Raw genomic sequence first — 27,344 nt, forward strand, 5'->3', positions numbered from 1 at the left:
TCGACAACGGGCTGCGTCGGTGAAGACCACCTCCTTGTATGACCACGAAACGCGAGTAGTTATTTTGATTACCGAAGTTCTGGCTTTGCTTCCACAGTGTTGTACCCTCAGCATGAAACAGTCTAATACATCTACAGCTTTTCGAGTTCATTGAAATACACCATGAACCAACACAGCATCTTTGCAGCTTACAAAACAATGCTCAGCGATTTCGGGCGCGTCACCCCGACTGCAATAAATGAAGAACATAAAAGTGTCTCTCGAACATAGCAAAGTTCCAACAAGCAAGCTGTGAATACGCACTTTATAAAATAATGTTCTTTCTTTACTTTCTTCTTTAGATGGACTCAGAATAATTTTACACACTCAGGTAATCAATCGTGTCCTAGTTATCAAGCCGAAGGGGCTTCTGCGATAAAGTGGGCAGAAGTGAAAAAAGTAATAAATATCTGCAGAAGGTCTTGTGCAGGGCACAGCGTAAATGTTCACTTGAATAGATCACTGTCAAAAACTAATGCAGACACACATTGCACAAACAGCCACATACAATGTAAAAAAAAGAAAGATAAAGAAACATAAGTGAAATGCTCTAAAATGAGCGCAAGGATAAACTCCAAAGTAATCGAAGTAGATGGTTAGAGTTGTCACGAATTACGCAATAGCAAAGCACAATTCAGAAGCCTTGCAGATGCCGTGAGCCCGTCGTTCCTGCATTAATTAGTGTGAGAAGATTGGTTTGCTTTGTAGGCTGAAAACTCGAACGCCGTTTGAATGTTGCTTATATGAGGTGAAAATGGGGGCTCAGTGGGAGATCTATAACGTGGTGCATGGAGCATTAGTAATATATAGAAAATTATGTCACCAAGAACATTTTGTAGGGCTCTTCCAACGGAAAAAAATTGGAGGGCGCTTAAGCTTCGCCTTTAAGAGTGGAACGCGATAGGGTTCCAAGACCCCTTACTGCTTTTCATACTTTCCGGCAACTGACCGTAACGTTTACCAAGAAACGCTGGCTGCGAACGCCTTGCACGAAGGCGAGCTTTCTGGTAGAAACGCGGCCTCTTGTGTGGGTCGATATCCTGTTATTGTTTCGCACTTTTATTATTTCACTCTGAGAAGAGCTAACATAAAGAACATGTGCAGTCGATGTCTTTTTCCATTACGTTTGTTTGTGGGCTGCCGTTCTCGAAATTCCGAGGAATAACTTTGTATAGAATCAAAGACAAGGTTTGAGCAACTTTGGCGGTAGAGAAGTGGTTGCATAGGCGTGGTTAAAAATTGGAGGCTTAACCTTAGCGTATCCTTAGCGTTTGGAGGCATCTTGACCGCATACACGCCCGGCGCAAAGACGCTGGCGCGGTTGCGGGCACAGAGACTGACGCGACGGTGGGCGCGCGCCGCTTCATCCCTGGCGTGACGTCACATATCACGTGATGCAGCGATGGTGGCGCCGCCGCCGCGTCGCGCGCGACGGCGCGAACCGAAGCGTGGAGGCCTCCGCCGGGCGACGTCCGACGGCGCGATATGAGGCCCCATCTGCAGCCGGTGTGACGTCATCACGTGACGTCACGTCACGTGACTTCTTGAAGGTCACTTGAAGGTCAATGGTGGCCACCGCCGGGAGGCGACCGACGGCGCGATATGAGGCCCCATCTGCAGCCTGTGTGACGTCATCACGTGACGTCATGTCACGTGACCCCACTTCAGGGTCAATGGTGGCCAACGCCGGGCGTCGCGCGAAGGCCCGAAACCTACGTTAATATGCTTCGCATAATATTGTATTTGTGGAGCTGAGGTGCGACGCGGGCCGCAGACGTGGGACGCCGACGCCGATTCTCTGCGACACGGGCTCGTTCACGCTATCGCGTTAATGCATGTCGTGCCGATGGGTGACGAGGCACTTGGACGCGCCTCTGATGGACGCGCCCTCAACCCGTTAACAAGTTGCCGGTAACGTAATTCGGTGCGGCTGAATAGGGCATATTTTGTAAGAATAGGTCGCGGTTAGCGGAGAGAAGGGATAAGTTAAAATAATTTTGCTGATTATAGCAACACATTAGCTACTGTTGTTCCCACGTTAAATATAATATGTTTTCAAATAACACTATTCAATCTGCGTATGTTATAAGATGATTTTTGGTACGAAATATTCGGCTGACAAAGTCGGAATAAGCACACAGCTTTATTTTTTGTTTTGTAATGCGAAAGCATTAGTTGCCCCATTGCGCGAAAATCCGTCATAGTCGGCGTGACTTAAAAGTGGTACCAAAAATGGCCGATGGCGCATACAGTAATAACGTTCAAAAAATGCTCGGATTGACGTCAAATGAGAATTCATCACTAGAACAAAAATTGCTACACTCCGGTCACAGCGGGGAATCCGGGCCCTTGGAGTGCGAGACGGCCACGCTTGCCACCGGATGCCACGGCGCCTGCGCGGTTCCGGCTGACTACGTCATTGGGCACGTGGCGCCACATCACTGGTGTATGAAATGAGCGCGTCATGACGTTCCGAGGAGTACAAACGGTACAACGCTTTCGCATTCCCACACGTAAGAAGTCTTAAGTGTCTCTGCCGAATTTTATTTTCTCGTCGCGCATTGATTATTAACGCTGCCGAGCGTCTCCGTCGATAAATGTTCCGGCGCCTGCTTCCATGAAAAATGCGCTTTAAGGTCTCCCCGTACCGGAAGGCATGTGGGCGGAATTCGCGAGCAAGCACTTGCGGGGGCGACATGCTCCCAGGTGAGTCATTAGAGTTGCCGTCTTTAATGAACTCGCGGTGGCAGCGCCCAAAATTCCGTAATCATTTTCCGCATTGATTGAGAATAAGTGGTCGGTGGCACGTGGAGCCTTCGGTTCGCGGTTAACGCCGGATTAGGCGGGGACTCCTGGTGAAAAGTCTCTCAAAAGCCCCGCCTTTTAATTAGGAGCGTATCGACGGCGTGCAGCAGGTTCCATCGCGGCGCTGCAGGACGCCGTGCGACCGGGCGCCGGCTGCGCGCGAGACGCCACGTGGTGCTCGCGAGCCGGTCCTGCCGCCGCCACGCCAACCACACGAGCGAGTCAACATTTTCGTCATCTCGCGTCACCGACGAGACCTCGGCGCTCGGTAGCGTTCACGAGAGGAAATGGCGCGGACGTTTGCTGCTGAAAGCGAGCAAGCCGTCACAGTTCAAGAAACGGACAATTACAGTCGAATGTTGTGCTTAACTGCGCCAAAATGCGGGACTCCGACATTCAGTACGGACGCCTTGGGCAGCGTTCGTGTCCAGTGGACTCCGCCTTTCGGAGAGATATTTCAGCGGCTTCTCGGACAGTCAAAGGTATTCGGGATTCTTTTCCGTTGGATACCAAGCAGTGTCTGCCTGTCGACAAACGGCGGACTAAGCGCGCGGCACTCGGTCCGCTTGAGGTGACCACTGCGACCGATGGCCGAGCGCAAAGGCGACAGACTAGAAATCCGCTTTCACAAAGATGCGTGGCTCAACTGTTTATCAACCAACAGACCGCACTTCTGCCATGCGAAAAGCAGACAAAGGAATAAACGAAATAAATCAGGACCGGGTGCCTCAGCTTTACTTCTGCTGGCCAGGAAAAAAGAACAATGCGGATGTTTGAGAGTGCACGGTCATTCGTCAAGTGCATGGTAGGAAAGTTGAAAATACAGCAAGCGGTGCGATATATTGCAGCATGTAAGCAGAGCCTCTTGTCCACAGCGCATTGCATCTCAAAGGTGCCAGGGCGGAGCAAGCAGAATGCTCGAGGGGAGCAATTAGGCAGAAAACAACAAAATAAATAGGAGCGAGAAAATGGAGCAACAAGGGTTATTATTTTTCTGCCCGACAGGTTGTTCTCGGAGAGATCGAGCGCGCCCAGGGCGAGAAAACATCGCTAACGAAGCGTCTCGAACCGCGGCCTGCGCACGAGTGTCGCTCGATAATTTTAAATTGCTCGCCTCGGTAAGTGACACGCTCAAAGTTGGATTCTTTTTTTTTTCTTCCACTTTCCACAGGGAGAAAAGTATTGAAAAGGACAGCGTGGCGTCTGGGATAACGCGACACGCTTCAGTAAGGAACAAATTTATCTGCAATGCACACACAGAGAAGAGCAAAAACTGAGTTTCACGAGGGGCTGGTGGCCTTCCCAGCTTTGGCTGGGAATTTTTCGTGCGCTCATTAAGCTCGCCGTACGAGAGACACCCCTCGCGGATACACGGTTCGACTTACGTCACGAGTGGCCGCTGACCAATCAGAGCCGCCGCAAGTATGCGCCGAGATACCTGGGGCGACCCGCTGCCAGAAAACGGCAGATCCTTAATGATTGCTTTCCGCGCAACGCGATCATCCGGCGGCGCGCTTTCTCTGTTTAGGCCTGCTTTAATTCGCAGCACCTTGCTATCTTGGTGCTTGCCTCAACAGAGTTATTTCTAAGGGAATTCATCATCACCATCATCATGGTTACGCCCACTGCAGGGCAAAGGCCTCTCCCATACTTCTCCAACAGGGAATTCAGCAGGCAATAAATACGAGGTCAAGTGTGCCATAAAATATGGCGCTTCAGGGTAATAAAGCCAAGCAGTGCCTTTTGCCTTCGAGACAACCTTTGTGCTCAGCGACGACAATTAGAGGCGGCCGTTAGTGTCGAAGGACCACTGTGGACCTGCGCTGGCCATCGGGCAGCGCAAGCGGCGACCGAGCTGCTCGCCGCGGTGCGTGTTCCCTGCGGGAGAGAGGGCGCCACCTTTTCTTGGCTCTTCCTCGGGGCTCGAGTGGATTTCCGGCAGCACACTAAATGCATTCGAGTCACGTAGGCGGCGTAGCTGGAGCGGTGGGTTTTGCCACAATGGCCAGCTACAGATATTTATTTTCCCGATTTATATGCATTGCAGAAGCGTCCTTGTGGTGCTGCAAGCGGCAAAAAATTTTAGTATTTCCATATGTACTCTCCTCTTCTTCCCTTTGCATCTCGAGTAGTTTTCTTTCGATTTACCATCTGTTAGCACCGCGTGCACACACACACACACACGCATTTTTATATATATATATATATATATATATTGAACAAGGGGACACGAAACCGAGGGGCCCGTTCTTTCGCTAGTCACAGCCACATAAAGCTAACAGAAAATATCAGCAAACAACTCACAGGAGAAATTACTTAATTTTTTAATTGAAATGTAGAAAGTATATATATATATATATATATATATATATATATATATATATATATATATATATATATATATATATATATATATGAAAATTAAATTGGCCGAAAGGGCAACTGGCTGTAGGTGGGATACGAACCCACGTTTTCGCATTACGCGCACGATGCTCTTATCAGTGAAGCTACCGCGGCGTAGTTTTCCCGTCCACTTTCTTGGGTATTTACGTGTACTAAAGCTAGAGCTGGCACTGTTAGTCAGCGCCACCACTAAAGACCTTGGTGGGGGAGGTAGAACACCCTTTCTGCCGCAAGGCATCGCGTGGTACGTGAACTTGGGAGAGGGCTACTGGCCATCAAACCCTCGTATGCTAACTGAAGGCATCAATGCAGCTGAAGACGAGACCCTCGCTATGTAATGAACAAGAAGAAAGGGAGCCGAGGGGCCGGGTCTTCGCAAGTCTCAGCCACATAAAGGGAACAGACGGTGACACAAGGAAATCACAGAAAGAATTACGTGTTTACTGTTTATTTGAAATGTAGAAATTAAACATACAAATGAAAGTGGGCGTATAGACAACTGTCCGCCGGTGTAACCGACGTGTTCGCTTACGAGTGGTGGCGCTGTCCGGCACTCCTAGGTAGCAAAAGGCGGCCTCGTTCTGTGCCGAGAACCATTGCAGACGCAAGCAGGACGCCCTGCTTGTGTCTGGGCAGCCATACCTCCGTCCCTTCGTTCTTTTCAGTTACCATCACTCACTTTGTCGTCTGACCAACTAGAAGAATCGGTCGGGCCGACTAACGCCTCAACAATTCGATATGACTTTGGATTATGTGCCTGGACGGTAGCACTTCGACGCCGATTGCCTCTCAGGGTCACCGATCGAGCCAGGCGAAGTCACAAAAGATGGCGAAGACATTGCGTTTCAAAGAAGATATAGGCGTGGCCACTATTACCCGCCAGCGGTGGGAAGACAACACGCTGACTCTTCTCGTTTATATATTTTAAAGCGCCAGACTATATATCGGCGCGCCCAGAACACTTGTAAGAAGCCTGTCATCATTCTGTGTGCGCGAGGTTCTCTCTTTAAAAAAAAAAAATTTCTTGTCCCAACGCGATGAAGCCTTACAACCCCGCCACGATCGATGAACTCGCCATTTCGGCTCTGCACGCGGACCGAGTCGAGCAGAAGTGCTGCCGGCCAAGGCCGTTGTCATGCATTGGGTGCGCCGCATTTGCCAAAGTGGGATGGACCTTCTCGGACCATTCTCGGCTTGGAATACTTGAAGTATAGTAATACTTGTGGCCGCAGGGTTAGCGCTAAACTTACACGGGACGAAAGAAAGACACAGCACGATGGATAAACGCTGGCTTTCAACGTGCGTATGCTATTAAGAATGCCTTTATATAAGCGCCTTAAAATTAAAGTTATTCTGGAGTGTCCGTATAATAGCATTCGCAACAAACTACGGATCCAACTCATTGTGCGTGTCGATTCAAGCGATGCTTTGTTTTTGTGATGAACTCTGCTCTTGTTTAGCTACCACTTATATTATTAATATTGTTGCTATTTGCTTTCAAAACATATATACGCATGGCAAGAAAGGGAAAGCGAGGAGCGGGCTGGCAACTGCCACAAGAAGAGGCGCATTGCCTGCCTACTGTTCAGAAAGGTGGAGACAAAACACAGATATGGAAGACAAGAAGGGGAGGAAGGAGGAAAGAAAGTGGAAGATGACAAATCTAAAAGATTAAAGTAGAACACACATAACAGATTTCACTCACAGCACATGTCGCACATAGTAGGGCCGGTCACTTCAGGTCATGTTACTACGTAAGCTTAAAATATAATAGCGTCTGAGGTATTATCATTTGAAAAATGTAAATAGCTACAAATGTGAACCTAAGTTAGTTGCTATTAGGAACCTAAAGAGAGCGCGATGCTCCTGATTGCGTCGAGACGCACAGCCAGCGGGGTACAAATATTTGTCGAATGACGTACACCGCAGGCCAAGGAGATGATAGTGCCTCACTAGCGACGTGCGCTGCGCAATGAAAGGGTGACACTCGAATATCAGGCGCTGAAGTGTCTGGAAGCTACCTCTTGTAAGTACAGCAAGAGCACACAACCAAGGCAAGCACATTTTACCCGTGAAGCGGCTCGCTCAACCTTTAAATTCAGCTTCTCGAAGGGATATGCGGATCCCACGCATGACGACGAAAGCGGGACAGCGACTGTAGGAAAACAATGGAATAATGGAACTGGAATGACGAGAATGGAACGGTCACAACAGCACTATCACGACTGTATTTGCAAGGACAGAATGACAAAGATGAAATGACGACGGCAGCGTAGCGGTAGCGCATGAAGCCACTCGAATGATTATTACAGAGGGACGACGACGTAATGACAACGACGGTATAAAGACGATGGCGGGACGATGGCCGAAGACAGTGGTATGAAGATTCTAAAATGACGGCGACGGCAGCGGTATGAAGATGCTAAAATGAAGGTGACGGCACGACGACGGTGGTATGAAGATGCTGAAATGATGGCGATGGCAGCGGTATGAAGCTACTAAAATGGCGGAGACGGTGCGACGGCAGCGGTATGAAGATGCTAAAATGAAGGCGACTGTGCGACGGCAGCGGTATGAAGATGCTAAAATGACGGCGACGGTGCGACGGCAGCGGTATGAAGGTGCTAAAATGACGGCGACGGCACGACGACGGCGGTATGAAGATGCTAAAATGACGGCGACGGCGCGACGACGGGGGTATGAGGATGCTAAAATGACGGCGACGGCACGACGACGGGGGTATGAAGATTCTAAAATGACGGCGACGGCAGCGGTATGAAGATGCTAAAATGACGGTGACGGCACGACGACGGTGGTATGAAGATGCTGAAATGACGACGACGGCAGCGGTATGAAGATGCTGAAATGACGGCGACGGCAGCGGTATGAAGATGCTAAAATGACGCCGATGGCACGACGACGGTGGTGGTATGAAGATGCTAAAATGATGGCGACGGCACGACGACGGGGATATGAAGATTCTAAAATGACGGCGACGGCAGCGGTATGAAGATGCTAAAATGACGGTGACGGCACGACGACGGTGGTATGAAGATGCTGAAATGACGACGACGGCAGCGGTATGAAGATGCTGAAATGACGGCGACGGCAGCGGTATGAAGATGCTAAAATGACGGCGATGGCACGACGACGGTGGTATGAAGATGCTAAAATGATGGCAACGGCGCGACGACGGGGGTATGAAGATGCTAAAATGACGACGACGGCACCACGACGGGAGTATGAAGATGCTAAAATGACGGCGACGGCACGACGACGGCGGTATGAAGCTGCTAAAATGACGGCGACGGCGCGACGACGGGGGTATGAGGATGCTAAAATGACGGCGACGGCACGACGACGGGGGTATGAAGATTCTAAAATGACGGCGACGGCAGCGGTATGAAGATGCTAAAATGACGGTGACGGCACGACGACGGTGGTATGAAGATGCTGAAATGACGACGACGGCAGCGGTATGAAGATGCTGAAATGACGGCGACGGCAGCGGTATGAAGATGCTAAAATGACGGCGATGGCACGACGACGGTGGTATGAAGATGCTAAAATGATGGCGACGGCACGACGACGGTGGTATGAAGATGCTAGAATGACGACGACGGCACGACGACGGGGGTATGAAGATGCTAAAATGACGGCGACGGCACGACGACGGGGGTATGAAGATTCTAAAATGACGCCGACGGCAGCGGTATGAAGATGCTAAAGTGACGGTGACGGCACGACGACGGTGGTATGAAGATGCTGAAATGACGACGACGGCAGCGGTATGAAGATGCTGAAATGACGGCGACGGCAGCGGTATGAAGATGCTAAAATGACGGCGATGGCACGACGACGGTGGTATGAAGATGCTAAAATGATGGCGACGGCACGACGACGGGGGTATGAAGATGCTAAAATGACGACGACGGCACCACGACGGGAGTATGAAGATGCTAAAATGACGGCGACGGCACGACGACGGCGGTATGAAGATGCTAAAATGACGGCGACGGCGCGACGACGGGGGTATGAAGATGCTAAAATGATGGCGATGGCAGCGGTATGAAGCTACTAAAATGGCGGAGACGGTGCGACGGCTGCGGTATGAAGTTGCTAAAATGAAGGCGACTGTGCGACGGCAGCGGTATGAAGATGCTAAAATGACGGCGACGGTGCGATGGCAGCGGTATGAAGGTGCTAAAATGACGGCGACGGTGCGACGGCAGCGGTATGAAGATTCTAAAATGACGGCGACGGCAGCGGTGTGAAGCTGCTAAAATGACGGCGATGGTGCGATGGCTGCGGTATGAAGCTAGTAAAATGACGGCGACGTTGCGACGGCAGCGGTATGAAGATGCTAAAATGACGAGGACGGCGCGACAACGGCGGTATGAAGAAGCTAAAATGACGATGACGGCGCGACGACAGCGGTATGAAGATGCTAAAATGACGGCGACGGTGCGACGGCAGCGGTATGAAGCTACTAAAATGACGGCGACGGTGCGACGGCAGCGGTATGAAGTTGCTAAAATGACGGCGACGGTGCGACGACAGCGGTATGAAGATGCTAAAATGACGGCGACGGTGCGACGGCAGCGGTATGAAGCTACTAAAATGACGGCGACGGTGCGACGGCAGCGCTATGAAGCTACTAAAATGACGGCGACGGTGCGACGGCAGCGGTATGAAGATGCTAAAGTGACGGTGACGGCACGACGACGGTGGTATGAAGATGCTGAAATGACGACGACGGCAGCGGTATGAAGATGCTGAAATGACGGCGACGGCAGCGGTATGAAGATGCTAAAATGACGGCGATGGCACGACGACGGTGGTATGAAGATGCTAAAATGATGGCGACGGCACGACGACGGGGGTATGAAGTTGCTAAAATGACGACGACGGCACCACGACGGGAGTATGAAGATGCTAAAATGACGGCGACGGCACGACGACGGCGGTATGAAGATGCTAAAATGACGGCGACGGCGCGACGACGGGGGTATGAAGATGCTAAAATGATGGCGATGGCAGCGGTATGAAGCTACTAAAATGGCGGAGACGGTGCGACGGCAGCGGTATGAAGTTGCTAAAATGAAGGCGACTGTGCGACGGCAGCGGTATGAAGATGCTAAAATGACGGCGACGGTGCGATGGCAGCGGTATGAAGGTGCTAAAATGACGGCGACGGTGCGACGGCAGCGGTATGAAGATTCTAAAATGACGGCGACGGCAGCGGTGTGAAGCTGCTAAAATGACGGCGATGGTGCGATGGCTGCGGTATGAAGCTAGTAAAATGACGGCGACGTTGCGACGGCAGCGGTATGAAGATGCTAAAATGACGAGGACGGCGCGACAACGGCGGTATGAAGAAGCTAAAATGACGATGACGGCGCGACGACAGCGGTATGAAGATGCTAAAATGACGGCGACGGTGCGACGGCAGCGGTATGAAGCTACTAAAATGACGGCGACGGTGCGACGGCAGCGGTATGAAGTTGCTAAAATGACGGCGACGGTGCGACGACAGCGGTATGAAGATGCTAAAATGACGGCGACGGTGCGACGGCAGCGGTATGAAGCTACTAAAATGACGGCGACGGTGCGACGGCAGCGCTATGAAGCTACTAAAATGACGGCGACGGTGCGACGGCAGCGGTATGAAGATGCTAAAATGACGGCGACGGTGCGACGACAGCGGTATGAAGATGCTAAAGTGATGGCGATGGCAGCGGTATGAAGCTACTAAAATGGCGGCGATGGTGCGACGGCAGCGGTAGGAAGATGCTAAAATGAAGGCGACTGTGCGACGGCAGCGGTATGAAGATTCTAAAATGACGGCGACGGTGCGACGGCAGCGGTATGAAGATGCTAAAATGAAGGCGACTGTGCGACGGCAGCGGTATGAAGCTGCTAAAATGAGGGCGATGGCAGCGGTATGAAGCTACTAAAATGGCGGCGACGGTGCCACGGCAGCGGTATGAAGATGCTAAAATGAAGGCGAGTGTGCGACGGCAGCGGTATGAAGATGCTAAAATGACGGCGACGGTGCGACGGCAGCGGTATGAAGATGCTAAAATGACGAGGACGGCGCGACAACGGCGGTATGAAGAAGCTAAAATGACGATGACGGCGCGACGACAGCGGTATGAAGATGCTAAAATGACGGCGACGGTGCGACGGCAGCGGTATGAAGCTACTAAAATGACGGCGACGGTGCGACGGCAGCGGTATGAAGATGCTAAAATGACGGCGACGGTGCGACGGCAGCGGTATGAAGCTAATAAAATGACGGCGACGGCACGACGACGGTGGTATGAAGATGCTAAAATGACGAGGACGGCGCGACAACGGCGGTACGAAGATGCTCAAATGACGACGACGGCGCGACGACAGAGGTATGAATATGATAAAATGACGGCGACGGTGCGACGGCAGCGGTATGAAGCTACTAAAATGACGGCGACGGTGCGACAGCAGCGGTATGAAGATGCTAAAATGACGGCGACGGTGCGATGGCAGCGGTATATAGCTACTAAAATGACGTCGACGGCACGACGACGGTGGTATGAAGATGCTAAAATGACGAGGACGGCGCGACAACGGCGGTATGAAGGTGCTAAAATGACGAGGACGGCGCGACAACGGCGGTATGAAGGTGCTAAAGTGACGAGGACGGCGCGACAACGGCGGTATGAAGGTGCTAAAATGACGAGGACGGCGGGACGAAAATGGAATGACGACGCTAGAATGGCAACGGCCGTATGACGACGGTGGCAGGACAACTGGTTAACGGCACTGGAAGGCATGACGATGGCATAACAGCAGTGGGATGACGACACTGGAATGTAACGACGTTGCAATAACGACGACGGGACAAAAGCGGATGAAGCTTGAAGTACAACTGTATAATGGCGGTGGACGACCTTTAATGACAATGTCATCTCGGTTACTGCATAATTACGACGGCATTATGACACTCGTACGAGTGTCATAGAGTGGCGAAGATAGAACGACCACAATGGAACGACTACGACTGCATCATGACGGTGACATGAAGACAATGGGATGACTAAGCTGGAATTATAACGATGAAATGATGATGATGGCACGGCCGCGATGACATCCCTACGTCTGCTTACAAAATATGGGGTCATGACACTAAACTCTAACCATAACAGAATGACGACAATGTAACGATCACAGCACCATGACTGCAGTACGATAATGGCATAACGACGATGGAATGATAGAATAGGGAATGACGACGATAGAAAGACTATCACGAGCTAGCGCACCTTGTGGCCGGCAAAGCTGTTTTGTGTGCTAGTGTTTCGGCAAGGCAGCAGCAGCAGTGAAGAGGCAAAGAAAGCTGTAAACAATTACTATTTCTCAACTGGCCTCATTTACGTTGGGTGATCAATCCATTTTTAAAACTTGGCGCGTGATAGTTTTGACTGCCTGTATGCCCTAGTCTAAATATTGCCGTAATTTATTTTGACTTGATTATGTTTGACTCAATACGTTTGGCTCAATACGTTTGACTCAATACCTTCACCGTAAGGTAGTAAGCCTGCTCCTTTTTCAGTTCCAGTCCTTCATGTTTATCCCTGGCATCGTACTTGACCAACTTCCTTACTAGCACCGGTGCTTAATCTATATTTACACCACAGGACTGGTTACAGGCTCAGTGAGCCGATGAGCAAGACGTAGTTCAGTGCCACAGAATCACGCGACGCCTACTCGATGACAACTTTCTGTGGCAATAAAGGGAAAGCTCTACGAGGGTGAGTGAGAGCGCCTTGGGGCTAATAGCTTACTGCATTATTAATGGCGCAGACGTGCACGGCTTTTATTTCATAATTTCGCATTATTTCTTCAAATCCTGACAGTTGGAAGACAAGCGCATTAGAAGCATCAATGGCGGCTGTTTCATCCGTATTTTTTCACTTCAACGTTGTTTTAAATTACCGCTGTGAACACCCTACACATACACAATATTTTAATATGTATACACAAACTAAGTTTGCTATCTTTTTGAAAAAGAGGTGGCTCACAATCAAATCTTAGTTTTGGCACGTAAAACACCAGAATTAATTAATTTTCGAAAAAGGAGGAGGTAGCGAATTAACAATTATTTCTAAAGGTAAGGACAGCCAATGCCTAGAGGGAGGGAGGGAAAGAGAAAAGCAGAAGGCAGAGATGTTAACCAGAATATATGCCTAGAGAATGAATATGTTGCTGTATGTCCACCTCGCTTCAAATTGCTTGCATGCTTTCGTGATCCTGAAAAAAAAAAAAACAGCCTGCTTCAGTGACCCCTTCGGCAAATTCTTTTATCAACGGCGTGTGAAATGCACATGATTGATATATGTTCCAGTATTTCTTCTCTTTCCAGTAAGCAATGCTAACAACTCACGCAAAAAAGAGAAGCTCTTTTAATAAGTTGCAACATTTACTAGGGATAGAGACATCGTCACTTGCATGCAGAGGTCATAAATATATGGAAGGTGTCCAAATTACCAGTGATCCACTAAGGTAAAAAAATAGCAATTGCGTTACTCGGAGAAAACATAGTGCATATTGTTTCCAGTACAGTGTAGTAGCCGCCAGTACTTTTTTTTATTACTGAGAGTTATTTAGGTATAACTGTAAGTAATTACTTAACTCTAGGCGTACTATCTAAATTATCAAAGTGTCAATGAGGCATTTGTTGGCACCGCCAAGGGACATCTAACTGCTGCATTTTCAGCGACGATATAATTGCGTACTAGTTTTTTCCGCCTGATAAACTCCGCGAAATATGAATAATACCATGTGACTGAGCTCCCACCCGCATCATATAGCAACGCCCTCCAACAAGCTCTCCCTGAATTAGTCAGGACGAAATAAAGGAAAAAAAAGAAAAACATTTGTGGTCGAGTTAGTTCCTGACCTGCTTCGTCCCGACTGAACCCGTCGCGTTTGGTGTTGGAAACAAGTTGTCATAGCTGTTCTCTTAGCGTAGACAAAGTGCACGGATGGTTCTTATTTTTTTTTTGCCACAAAACCTATCGCCATAAAAGCCAATTGACAACCTCGGTGCAAAGGTTTAAAGGTGCATTTTGTTTCATCCCAGTCGCCATGTGTTTCTTAATGAGCAGAAGGTAAGCATTATCCTTGCCTTGGGAGCTGCACGTGGCCGCAAATATATATCATTCATGGAAGTGTGGCAGAAACGCATCGACTATAATAAGAAATTATGAAAACCTGAGACAAACCGGCAGCTTCCAAAAACAGTGGTTGGAGGATTCAATCTTTGAATCCAAGCCTACACACGGATAGTCTAGCATTTATGGCCTCAAACTCTCATGCTAGCGTGCGGGACGTGGCCGCCCAAGTACCAATTTCCAAGTCATCAGTTTGCAGGATCCTAAATCACTCGGCCTTTCAGTCGTACCACCTTAACCTGCCACAATCTTGGAAGATAGGGCACGTCAGAATTGTATAGATTTCTCGAATTGGTTTCTCACAAAAGTCACCGGACTTTTTGAGCAACATCGTGTGCATAGATGAAGCCATTTTTTGCAGAAACGGCTAGGTGAGTTTGCATAATGCACACATTGGAGCGATTCCAATCCACTCGAGCTCAAGAGCAACCACCTCGATGGTCCGAATAAATGTTTTTTCTCTCTCTCTCTCTCTCCAATCCACACTGGGTAAAGCGCACTCGGCCCAGTGCTAGTGGGCGTTCAATGTGTGGTGCGGAAAGTACACCGGTGCTGTAATCAGTCCCATCTTCGATCACACACTGATTGGATAGGGTAATGTGGACGAAATCTTTGAAGGAGTAGTGGATGAGTTTCTCAGTGAAGTCCCGCTGTCACGTCTTCCACTTCTGTGGTATCAGCAAAATGGGGCTCCAGCACACAGCAGCAGCCGAGCACGCAACTTGGTGGATGCGACATGTCATTCGCAATAAATTAGAAGGCGCGGGCCTGCCATTTGGCCGGCTAGGTGACCTGACCTCTCTCCACTCGATTTATTTTTTGGGGATTATGTGAAAGATGCTGTTTACTTGATCGAAATGATGACGTTGGAAGAGCTCAAGGCAAGGATAACCGATGTCCGCCGTAGATTTTCAGCGTCGGTTTTCAAGAAAGCCACTGTAGACGTGATAAAGCGGACTCAGTACTGCGTAGCTGCAGAAGGACACCTATTCGAACACGTCCTCTAGGCATCAACGGCACTTACGAATTCACATATAATAAAGGCATACTGAAATCTGATCGTTTCCTTTTTCTGTTGTTTTTTTGTGCAGACGCCCTGATTAGCAATTTGGCACACTTAAAAGTGGTGCATTTACTTTCTTGAACACAACGGTGTTGACTTATATCTCCACACGTAGGTCGCTTCGCGGTGTGCTTATTCGCTTTCATTTTTTGCCACAAGCTTGTTTCTGCAGCAGTTATACACTTTAATGAAAAATAGCCGTTATCTTATTTTTTCTTAGGTCAGAATCAAATTTCTGGCGTGGAATATGCATCTATATTTCGCGCATAAGTTTCCTGCTTTGCGGTGCGAGCAGAGCCGGAAATTTCCGGCTTTGCGCGGTGCAAGCAAAGCCGGAATTTTGAAAATTCTATTGCTTTTCGCGTTTTGTGCGTGGTGGGAGCGGCAGTTCAGCCGCGTTATCAACGTGCTTTTGTTATCGATGTGATCAGTCGCACTTGAGAGAAGGATAAGTGGGACGCAGAAAGGAGAGGAAGGAATAGCTGCTGTTGGTGCTCCCACTGCACCATTATCAATGTGATGCGCTGTTTTTTCGACTTTGCGACAGGCGAAGCAGTTGCTTTCAATCAGCTTATTTGAGGGCGCTGCCTTGTGATGCGGGTGGAAACGCAGTCACGTGATATTTTTCATATTTCGTGGGGTTTCTTTACCAGCAGGAACAAATTAGTGCGCAATTAGAGCTTCGCTGAACACACCACAATTAGATGTTATTTGGGGACGTCTGGGGGTGCGTAAAAATGCCTCACTGACACTTTGATAATTAGGACAGTACTTCTCGAGTTAGATAATTACAATTACGTAAGTAAATCTTAGTAATGAAAAAATTACTGGGGCCTACGCCACTGTACCGGAAACTATATGCAATAGGTGCACGCAATATGCACGCAATTGCTTTTCTTTAAAGACTCAGTACATGATAGTTGGGACACCCTGTATAATTCACTCAATACCCGAAATGAGGCCAAACAGGATTCACTCGAAATCAGAATCAGCAGCAGCCATGCGCAGCAGCAGTATAACAGTAAAAAAAGACGATGAGAGACAGAGAGAGAGACAGAGAGATCGAGAGAGAGCCTGCAGTTTCTCCGGAAAAGCGAACCACTATTAGTGATAGCGAGGTATACGACAAATACACGAAGCGAGATTACATCACCGAGAGACGCCAGATTCTTGGTGTTGCGAGAAGACTCAGGCTGACTACAAGGTAATATAAGCCTGTGACTTCAGAGCAGGATTCTTCAAAGTACCACGTAGTTTCTTCAAGTGCAACTGTTATTAAGTTATATGTATATATGTGCAGCGGTAGCGTAGAGGTAGAACTCCCGCCTCGCGTGCAAGAGGTCCGTGGTTCGAAGCCCGGTGCCGGCAATTTTCCACCAGATAAAAAACATCCGCGTGGTGATAAAATTGCATAAGCAGGCCTGGAGTGTGGCCTGATCCCGGTGACCAGAACCGGTAACGCACTCCCTCACCAGAGCACGATTGGCCACCCTGGTGCAGTACTTGGCCACAACCTCTTATATGAACAACACAATCAAACCCCGGCCCTCAGTCCCCAGCAGCTGTGAAGCAACTGACCACGGCGGCGGTCTGACCTGTGACGCAGCAGAGGGTGCTAAGAATCACTGGCTCCGGACAGGCCGCCATTGGAATATGAACCTGGCAACGTTTAACGCTAGAACGTTATCTAGTGAGGCGAGTCTAGCAGTGCTATTGGAGGAAATAGAGGGCAGTAAATAGGATATAATAGGGCTCAGTGAAGTTAGGAGGCCAAAAGAAGCATATGCAGTGCTAAAAAGCGGGCATGTCCTGTGCTACCGGGGCTTAGCGGAGAGAAGATGACTAGGAGTCGGAATCCTGATTAATAAGGATATAGCTGGTACGTAACATACAGGAATTCTATAGCATTAACGAGAGGGTAGCAGGTCTTGTGAAACTTAATAAGAGGTATGAAATGAAGATTGTACAGGTCTACGCCCCTACATCCAGTCAGGATGACCAGGGAGTCGAAAGCTTCTACGAAGACGTGGAATGGGCGATGGGTAGAGTGAAAACTAAATACACCATACTAATGGGCGACTTTAATGTCAAGGTAGGCAAGAAGCAGACTGGAGACAAGGCAGTAGGGGAGTATGGCATGGGCACTAGGAATATCAGGGGAGAGTTATTAGTAGAGTTTGCGGTACAGAATAATATAAGGATAATGAATACCTTCTTCCGCAAGCGGGATAGACGAAAGTGGACGTGGAGGAGCCCGAACGGCGAGACTTGAAATGAAATAGACCTCATACTCTGCGCTAACCCTGGCATCATACAAGATGTGGACGTGCTCGGCAAGGTGCGCTGCAGTGACCACAGGATGGTCAAAACTCGAATCAGCCTAGACCTGGGAAGGGAACGGAAGACACTGGTACATAAGAAGCCGATCAATGAGTTAGCGGTAAGAGAGAAAATGGAGGAATTCCAGATCAAGCTACAGAACAGGTATTCGGCTTTAACTCAGGAAGAGGACCTTAGTGTTGAAGCAATGAACGAAAATCTTGTGGGCATCATTAAGGAGTGCGCAATGGAAGTCGGTGGTAACTCTGTTAGGCAGGATACCAGTAAACTATCGCAGGAGACGAAAGATCTGGTCAAGAAACGCCCATGTATGAAAACCTCTAACCCTACAGCTAGAATAGAACTGGCAGAACTTTCGAAGTCAATCAACAAGCGTAAGACAGCTGACATAAGGAAGTATAATATGGATAGAATTGAACATGCTCTCAGGAACGGAGGAAGCCTAAAAACAGTTAAGAAGAAACTAGGAATTGGCAAGAATCAGGTGCATGCGTTAAGAGACAAAGCCGGCAATATCATTACTAATATGGATGAGATAGTTCAGGTGGCTGAGGAGTTCTATAGAGATTTATACAGTACCAGTGGCACCTATGACGATAATGGAAGAGAAAATAGTCTAGAGGAATTCTAAATCGCACAGGTAACGCCGGAAGAAGTAAAGAAAGCCTTGGGAGATATGCAAAGGGGTAAGGCAGCTGGGGAGGATCAGGTAACAGCAGATTTGTTGAAGGATGGTGGGCAGATTGTTCTAGAGAAACTGGCCACCCTGTATACGCAATGCCTCATGATGTCGAGCGTGCCGGAATCTTGGAAAAATGCTAACATAATCCTAATCCATCAGAAAGGGGACGCCAAACACTTGAAAAATTATAGACCGATCAGCTTACTGTCCGTTGCCTACAAACTATTTACTAAGGTAATCGCAAATAGAATCAGGAACACCTTAAACTTCTGTCAAGCAAAGGATCAGGCAGGATTCCGTAAAGGCTACTCAACAATAGATCATATTCACACTATCAATCAGGTGATAGAGAAATGTTTGGAAAATAACCAACCCTTGTAATAGCTTTCATTGATTACGAGAAAGCGTTTGATTCTGTCGAAACCTCAGCAGTCATGGAGGCATTACGGAACCAGGGTGTAGATGAGCCGTATGTAAAAAAAGTGAAAGGTATCTATAGCGGCTCCCCAGCCACCGTAGTCCTCCATAAATAAAGCAACAAAATCCCAATAAAGAAAGGCGTCAGGCAGGGAAATACGATCTCTCCAATGCTATTCACAGCGTGTTTACAGGAGGTATTCAGAGACCTGGAGTGAGAAGAATTGGCGACAAGAGTTAATGGAGAACACCTTAGTAACTTGCGATTCGCTGATGATATTGCCTTGCTTAGTAACTCAGGGGACCAATTGCAATGCATGCTCAATGACCTGGAAAGGCAAAGCAGAAGAGTGGGTCTAAAAATTCATCTGCAGAAAACTAAAGTAATGTTTAACAGTGTCGGAAGAGAATAGCAATTTACACTAGGTAGCGAGGCACTGGAAGGGGTAAAGGAATACATCTACTTAGGGCAGGTAGTGACGACGGATCCGGATCATGAGACGGAAATAATCAGAAGAATAAGAATGGGCTGGGGTGCGTTTGGCAGGCATTCTCAGATCATGAACAGCAGGTTGCCATTATCCTTCAAGAGAAAAGTCTATAGTAGCTGTGTCTTACCAGTACTCACCTACGGGGAAGAAACCTGGAGGCTTACGAGAAGGGTTCTACTGAAATTGAGGACGACGCAACGAGCTATGGAAAGAAGAATGGTGGGTGTAACGTTAAGGGATAAAAAAAGAGCAGATTGGTTGAGGGAACAAACGCGAGTTAATGACATCTTAGTTGAAATCAAGAAATAGAAATGGGCATGGGCGGGACATGTAATGAGGAGGGAAGATAACCGATGGTCATTAAGGGTTACGGACTGGATTCCAAGGGAAGGGAAGCGTAGCAGGGGGCGGCAGCAAGTTAAGTGGGCAGATGAGATTAAGAAGTTTACAGGGATGGCATGGCCACAATTAGTACATGACCGGGGTTGTTGGAGAAATATGGGAGAGGCCTTTGCCCTGCAGCGGGCGTAACCAGGCTGATGATGATGATGATGATGATGTATAAATGGGGTTCGGAAGGCTCGTCGGGCCCCATAACCCCCCCCCCCCCCCCCCCACACACACACACCCAGGGAATGTGGAAACTTTAGGCCTATGAACACGCCACTGAGTGTTGACTTTGCCCTTTCGCGTCTGGGCAAAAGCGAAACCATCGCACGTGAACCTGTGTCGATCCCCCATCGAAGCCTGCCAAATGCTGCCGGACCACTTGGCGCCGTAACACACGTTCAGAAGCTACGCCCCCGCGGCGCTATTGCCCCAGACAGTTGTCCGCGAGTACTGCGGGCGATCTACAGCCCTGGATAAGCTTTCGCCTCCGTCGGCGTGACGTGGCCTGAGGGATCACATGGACGCAGCGGCGGTGGCGGCTGCTTCGGAAGCACCCAAGCGAGCGGAAAACGATAGTTTTAATGTCCCACCTGCGCTGCGGTTCCGATTAAGTGGCGAGGCTTTCTCGCCTTGGGTGTCTGCTTGACAACATTTGAAAGCACTATATTACGTAGCGGCTGCCTTTGGAGGCGTGCATCATGGTGGGCTATTGCTCGGTGCCGCAGTGTGGCACGTACGCAACAGAGGCCGGTGTTAGCCTTATTCACACGTAGCCGCAGGACAAGAAGCTGCGTGAAGCTTGGCTCGCGAAACTAAGAGCCGGTAAATAGCTATCGGCTACAACTCGGGCATGCAGTAAGCAGAGACGCAAGGAAGATTTCTGTTACGGCGGGGGACTGCGAGTTTCGGTGAGTAGCCGAAAAGGCGCACTGAGACGCTCGCCCGCACCCGCTGCCCGGCTAATGTTATGGCGCTTTGGTCTGTGAACTTGTTGGTGCAAGATACTAGTAAGTTACTGGAATGGAAAGGAAGCGGTAAGGAGCATATTAAAGAGATGGCATGGCAGAGGGCCATGTTTGTGTTATGAATTAATAAGAAGCAGTGGGGAATCGCACGCTGAGAGAACTGATAAACTTACAGTGCGACGCATCATGAGAAATAATGTTGAAACGTCCAAGAATTTCGAAGAAGAAAAAAGATTGAATCGTAGAGATGCACATCTCAGTAGCCGTAGGCGTCGAAGTCTCTACGTCGAAATTATTTTTGAACAGGCCTGTTAGCATCCACGCTACAATGGTTGCTTGTGTACTGCAAAATTTTTACATCTTGCGGCCTAAAGCTTTCGCCATGGTGAATCTAGCTTTAGCACCGTTCCTCCGCCGACAAGTCTATGACTTGTTCGTAAGCTAGCAAATCTTTGCGGGACTTCTTTCACCATTCTTTTTTCTCGATTATCTCTGATTCAATGACTAGTGTCGCTGGCAACAACGCATAGAGTTTTTTTTTTTATTGAGAAGAATATTAGGATCGTGCGTGCTATTCTTACGCATAGAGGTTCTTCTGGTATATGCCTTAATCTGTCGCGGTGTGTGCGATAACGCTGCCCTCATAAAACGTTCGTCCCTGGATCACATGGATCGTTTTAGATCACGTGCTGATAGCAAAGGCTCGTGCGTACAATAGCGGTAGCCGTCTTTACTGCCGTTGACACCCAGCGTATTCATTTGAGACGATACACAGATGACGTACTCCGGTTCGCTTTGATGCACTGTTCGAAACGAGCCTTCATTAATTCTGCTGTGCGTACCTATGTCTTGTCGAGCCGTTCGCACCGACTTCGTCGTTTCTTCAGCGCGTCGACCAAAGCGGGGCCGCCACTAATGAAAAACCGCCCCACTGGGGAGATTGTCACCGTGCTACTCGCAATCTCGCTTGGCCATTGTTGAGCGCGCACTCATATTCCTTCGGCTGAAAAAAAAAAGAAAACGGTGTTGTCTCTTGATGAACGCTAGCCACGTACGAGCCGCCAATCACTGAAGGAAATAGACGCGGGCTCGCACAGCTTGTCTTCTTCCAGAGTAGTTTGCCGATGCGTTCGCTCTCATTCACTGTCGCTATTGACTGGTAAGTCGTCATCCCCCCCCCCTCCCCCGCGAACGATTGGTTTCGTAAATGGTTTCGTTTTTTTTTGTTCATTTTGGGGCATTCAAATTATTTTCACTCTTCATGTGCTCTTCATTTTCCTCAATCATGTGATAATGTGTGTTCGCTTTCTTTGTAGATGATTGGGGAGTGCCGTCTTCGTCCTCGCCGCTGAAGGGCGACACAGTGGTTCTAAAGGGGGCTAGTCGGCTTCGTGGAATTCAGCGGACAAATTGGACAGTACACAATCAGCAATGTGCCTTTCATACCTTACTGGTAATTTTGTTGAGTAAGTTCATAAAGCAGCAACAGAAATTAATTCGGGGTGGTGTCACGAACGTTGAACGATATGACCACAGAGCCGCACATCTCGTTCGCCAACAGAATGCACCGAATGCGCTCACAGGACAATGAATGCAGTCCTTCTCGTAAAATGGTCCATCGATCACCCTACAATTCAAGCACCGTTAGGCCGTATACCTTGATGACAGTTATACCTAATCGTGCAACCCTTGAGTGTTGCGAATATGGTGGTGTCGCGTGTCTCGATACGCTTGCACTTTCTTCTAATAAATCCGCCCGCCTATAAATCATAAGAACACACAGTATATATACACTTGAGATTGCATAAAATCTAACCAGTCAAAGCACTATACAATAAAACGCGAGATGTTAAAGCAAATTGCCATGCCAACGTTCATGTGCCCCGAAAAAGAAAGATTGTGCAGGCAGGAAATTATAAAAGTATAAAGAGCTAAGCTAGTGTTTGCGAGCTACGTGCTGCCACAGCTGTCAGAAGAAATCAGTCAATGTATCGTATCGCACTTTGTCTGAAACAGCCGCTCTCTCATTTCCAATTCTCTCCCCCCGCCCCCTACATACACACACTATCCTTCCCGCAAGAAAGAATAAAAAATCTTGCCCCTCGAATCAGCTAACTGTGAAAAATGTCGCCAGCTGCCGTGGCCATTCTTCAAACTGCTGCACACTGTGGACTCAGTCGACGCACCTCTTTTCCTCCTGTACCAATAATATACAGGCGTAAGCGGCAGCTGGCCCAAGGTCAGGCAAATGTGAAGCAAAAGCCACTCTCGCAGTCCCTCTGCTTTTCGTCTCAAAACAAGACGTCGCTCCTGTGCTGCGCTTCACGGCCCCTGTACTTGAGGCGAGGAGGCAATGCGGTTTTTATTTCCTGACCGGAGAGCTCACTTTCAGAAGAGAACTACGTTCGCGGATAAATGAAATGGAAGCGACATCTTAGAGATCTTGGACATAGAAAGCATGATCCACATCGTGATTTTCAATTAACGACCTATTCGTTCCGCACGTATTTCCGGTGGGCAAGCACGGTCTCTGCGCTAGGGAACTTCAACGCCATAGCAGTTGAAGCTTGGTCGGTCGCTCGTTGTGACCTCGCGGCATATCTAAGCATTGCGCTCCTGGCAACAGTAGCCTTATGTCTTCACATTGTGTCTGTTTTCGCACTCTGACATTGGCATATGAGATTGATTCGTTCAGGAAAGTCACACGGCCTACGGCAGAATTCCCACCTACGCATGGTGCGTTGTTGGGCTGGCATGCTTCACACTGCGCGATGCTCAATAGTTTCGCTCGCACTTATTTAATTCCAATTACCGTCATGACTTATTAGTGTCTACATTGAATGCTGTGTATGTATGTATGTATGTATGTATGTATGTATGTATGTATGTATGTATGTATGTATGTATGTATGTATGTATGTATGTATGTATGTATGTATGTATGTATGTATGTATGTATGTATGTATGTATGTATGTATGTGTGTGTGTGTGTGTGCGTGTGCGTGTGTGTGCGTGCGCGTGCGCGTGTGCGTGTGCGTGTGCGTGTGCGTGTGTGTGTGTGTGTGTGTGTGCGTGTGCGTGTGTGTGCGTTCGTGCATGCATGCATGCATGCATGCAAGATAGCTTGCTAGATTAAGCATATCTTCCCTTACTCTCCCTTAATGAATTGAGGTCCATTGTTTTTAGCCTTAAGCTGAATAAACCGCCAGGCTTTGACGAAATGTCTGTCAGTGAACTTCAGAGGACTTTTGACGCAATTGAACATGTATTGCTATCTCTTCTCAACTTTATTTTGGACGCTGGTGTGATTCCAGTGGAAATAAAAACCGCAAAAGTAATTCCACTTCATAAGCAAGGCGCACGCAATCGTATTGAAAATTACAGACCTATTTCGATAATCCCCTAAGTAGTTCAAATATTAAAGAAACATGTGGCTCGAGCCTTACAATAACGCATTTCCTATATAAGCATAGTGTACTATCATCAAATCAATACTGAGATGCACCAAAGCACTGTTAGAAGATTGACCTGATCTATTAAATTCTGTACTAGATCGCCACCGTGTAGCTTGTGTTCTCTTTATCAGTGTCTCTAAGGCATTTGACAGTGTTTGTCCTGACATTTTATCACCGAAACTGTTTCTGCTAGGACTTCGTAGGTCATTCTAGAATCTATTAACTCAGCAGGAGAGGCGACAGTGTGTAAAAGTGGGTAATAGTTTAGGCGGTTTTACATATATTTATTCTGGAGTCCCTCAGGGCTCGATATTAAACCACCTGCTCTTCAACATATATGTGAATGATTTGTTCGATGTAGTAGGTGGTCATATATATCAATACACCGATGATATAGTTCTTGTATTCTGCGCAAGTAATCTCTCCGATTGAATTAGCTGCTTGCAAAATAAGGTAACTAAAGCTATGAAGTGGCTCGCGGCAAATTTAATAAATGTCAACCCTTCTAAAACACATCTTGTATGTTTTCATTTTGACATAAAAATTGTAACAGCGCAAACACATGCAACCACAAGGTACCAAGGACTCGTCCTTGGTACCTTGCGGTTGCATGTGTTTGCGCTGTTACAATTTTTATGTGAAGTATGCACCAACTCACCCAGAAAGAAGTTTTAATGATGTATGTTTCCATGAGCCCATGACAAAATTCTCCCGTTGAAACCGTTATTCTTACACACATCTGGCTGGTATACATGCACGTGTCAACCGATTAAATACGCATTTTTGTTAAGTATCTTGGGCTGCGCTTTGACTGTGGTCTTTTATGGAAGTGGTATTTATCCGATCTTTGTAACAGGTTGCGCACCGTCCCCTGTGTATCATTCAATGTGCGATATCTTATGCCAAACTCAATGCGAAAAATGATTGTAAATCCTTTAGCCTACAGTGCGCTACGTTATGGCGTGACGGTTTTTGGTCACTGCACCCTTATAGATAGAGCTCAAAAATGAACTCAATTTGACGTTCGCTGTTGTCAATGATGGCTGTACGATTTGTGCCCAAGGAAATATACAGATGTGTTCAAGTTGTTGAATTTGCCGAACTTTCCTTCCCTGATTGTATAAAGTGTTGTAATTAAACACTTCTGGAATAATGATTGAAAGATACGCTCTGAAGCCAAAGGAACTGTATGTGATCCCCAAGACGGCAACAAAGTATGGATAAGGAACCCGGCAATATTATATTCCAGCTATATTTAATAAATTATCAACACCTGTGTTTGAAGCTAACACAAGACGTGGCATCCAAAAATTACTCAGGGTTTTCGAAGTTTAAAAGAACATTTCGCATAACATTTAAAATTAAATATTTCGTTCCGAGGCGCTAATAGATAGCTCCGATAATAACCATGTGCAATTTTGTGTGACCTGACTGTCAGACACTGCCAGTCAAGCCCTCTGAGGCGTTGAAAGGCCTGCTTTTTTATTTTGTTGTCTTTATGTACTATGTATGTATGTATGTATGTATGTATGTATGTATGTATGTATGTATGTATGTATGTATGTATGTATGTATGTATGTATGTATGTATGTATGTATGTATGTATGTATGTATGTATGTATGTATGTATGTATGTATGTATGTATGTATGTATGTATGTATGTATGTATGTATGTATGTATGTATGTATGTATGTATGTATGTATGTATGTATGTATGTATGTATGTATGTATGTATGTATGTATGTATGTATGTATGTATGTATGTATGTATGTATGTATGTATGTATGTATGTATGTATGTATGTATGTATGTATGTATGTATGTATGTATGTATGTATGTATGTATGTATGTATGTATGTATGTATGTATGTATGTATGTATGTATGTATGTATGTATGTATGTATGTGCGAAACACGCGCGTGTCCTTGTGACGTGGGACAGGTGATGAAGAGATGACTCCCGGGTAAGGATGAATGCGTCTTCGTTAGCTGCTGAGCACGAAGCCCCTCGGTGGCCATGCCGACGCCATCCGTCACTCGGAGTATCAAATGGTCGCGAGCTCTCCAAATAGACGCTTCGCTGCCACTCGAAGTCCGTTAGTGTATGTGCATCTGGTGGAAGAGGTTTCATCTCATAGCAGCCACACTAGTGCATACAATACGAACAGCATTGGTTGTTCGGTCACTGAAGACTGGGATAGGCTTTGGGCAGACTCCATCAAGTGGACGACACTTGGTTTAGCTTGGTTTCCTAGGTGTGCTTGACTGTGGCGCGAAATACATCTCGTGAAGAGGGACAGAAAGGAAAAAGACAGGGAAGCTTCGTTATATTTCTTTTCTGTCCCTTTTCACTGAATATATCACAATCAAGCGTACTTAGGAAATCTATGCACCAACTTGCCCAAGGAGAAGTCCTATTGGTTCAGCCAGCGGCACACAAGATACACCAGGCAAACTGAGGGTTTGCCATGGGTGCGTGGCTGCCGGAAAGGATTATCCACTCCTCAGGGAGGGTTCGATTGGTGGCGTGCAGGCTAACATTGTCTACGAAAAAGCCACCACAACTCACCAGTAGGGTTCTGCGCGCATCGGGAACGCACGGCCGGACTTTTCTTTGAAGAGGGAAGCGAGACTTTCTTTTATTGCTCTCTGTTTCACTGAGCCCCCCGCGGATTCCGAGCTGTGCGCAAGAGAAAGGACCCGCGCCCTCCGTTCGGTTCCTGGAAGTGACCCAGTGACCACGCTTGGAAATGTCCGGTGATGTTTCCCGGGCCTGGGGGATGAACCGCGGTTCGAAAAACGTATGTAAGGCACACTCGCCCCACCACCCCTCGGACCACTTTCGTACGGGCTGAAAACTTAGCTTTTTTCATTTCATTTTATTTCCTTAAAGACCCCGTAGTAGGGGTATCACATAAGGGGCGGGAATACAACATATACAAACAAGTGCTACAATGCATTCAATTCTGTAGATAAAAAGTTGTTACATCTTGAACAAACTGTGAAGAGAAGGTGATGGCAGCGATTTGATGAGGAAGGCCATGCCAGTCTTTAGATGCTCGGTAGAAGAAT

General features: G+C 47.7%; 1 protein-coding gene and 1 long non-coding RNA gene across 4 annotated transcripts in view; one reads left to right on the forward strand and one right to left on the reverse strand.

Moving 5' to 3' along the window:
- The window catches only part of Dh44 (diuretic hormone 44), a 411,787-nt gene that overhangs the window by 51,869 nt on the left and 332,574 nt on the right, over positions 1–27,344 (reverse strand). The window lies entirely within an intron of this gene.
- Positions 1–27,344, forward strand: part of LOC135904057 (uncharacterized) — a 79,486-nt gene that overhangs the window by 18,812 nt on the left and 33,330 nt on the right. The window lies entirely within an intron of this gene.

The sequence above is a fragment of the Dermacentor albipictus genome, chromosome 5 (genome assembly GCF_038994185.2).
Source record: "Dermacentor albipictus isolate Rhodes 1998 colony chromosome 5, USDA_Dalb.pri_finalv2, whole genome shotgun sequence".
Classification (NCBI taxonomy): domain Eukaryota; kingdom Metazoa; phylum Arthropoda; class Arachnida; order Ixodida; family Ixodidae; genus Dermacentor; species Dermacentor albipictus.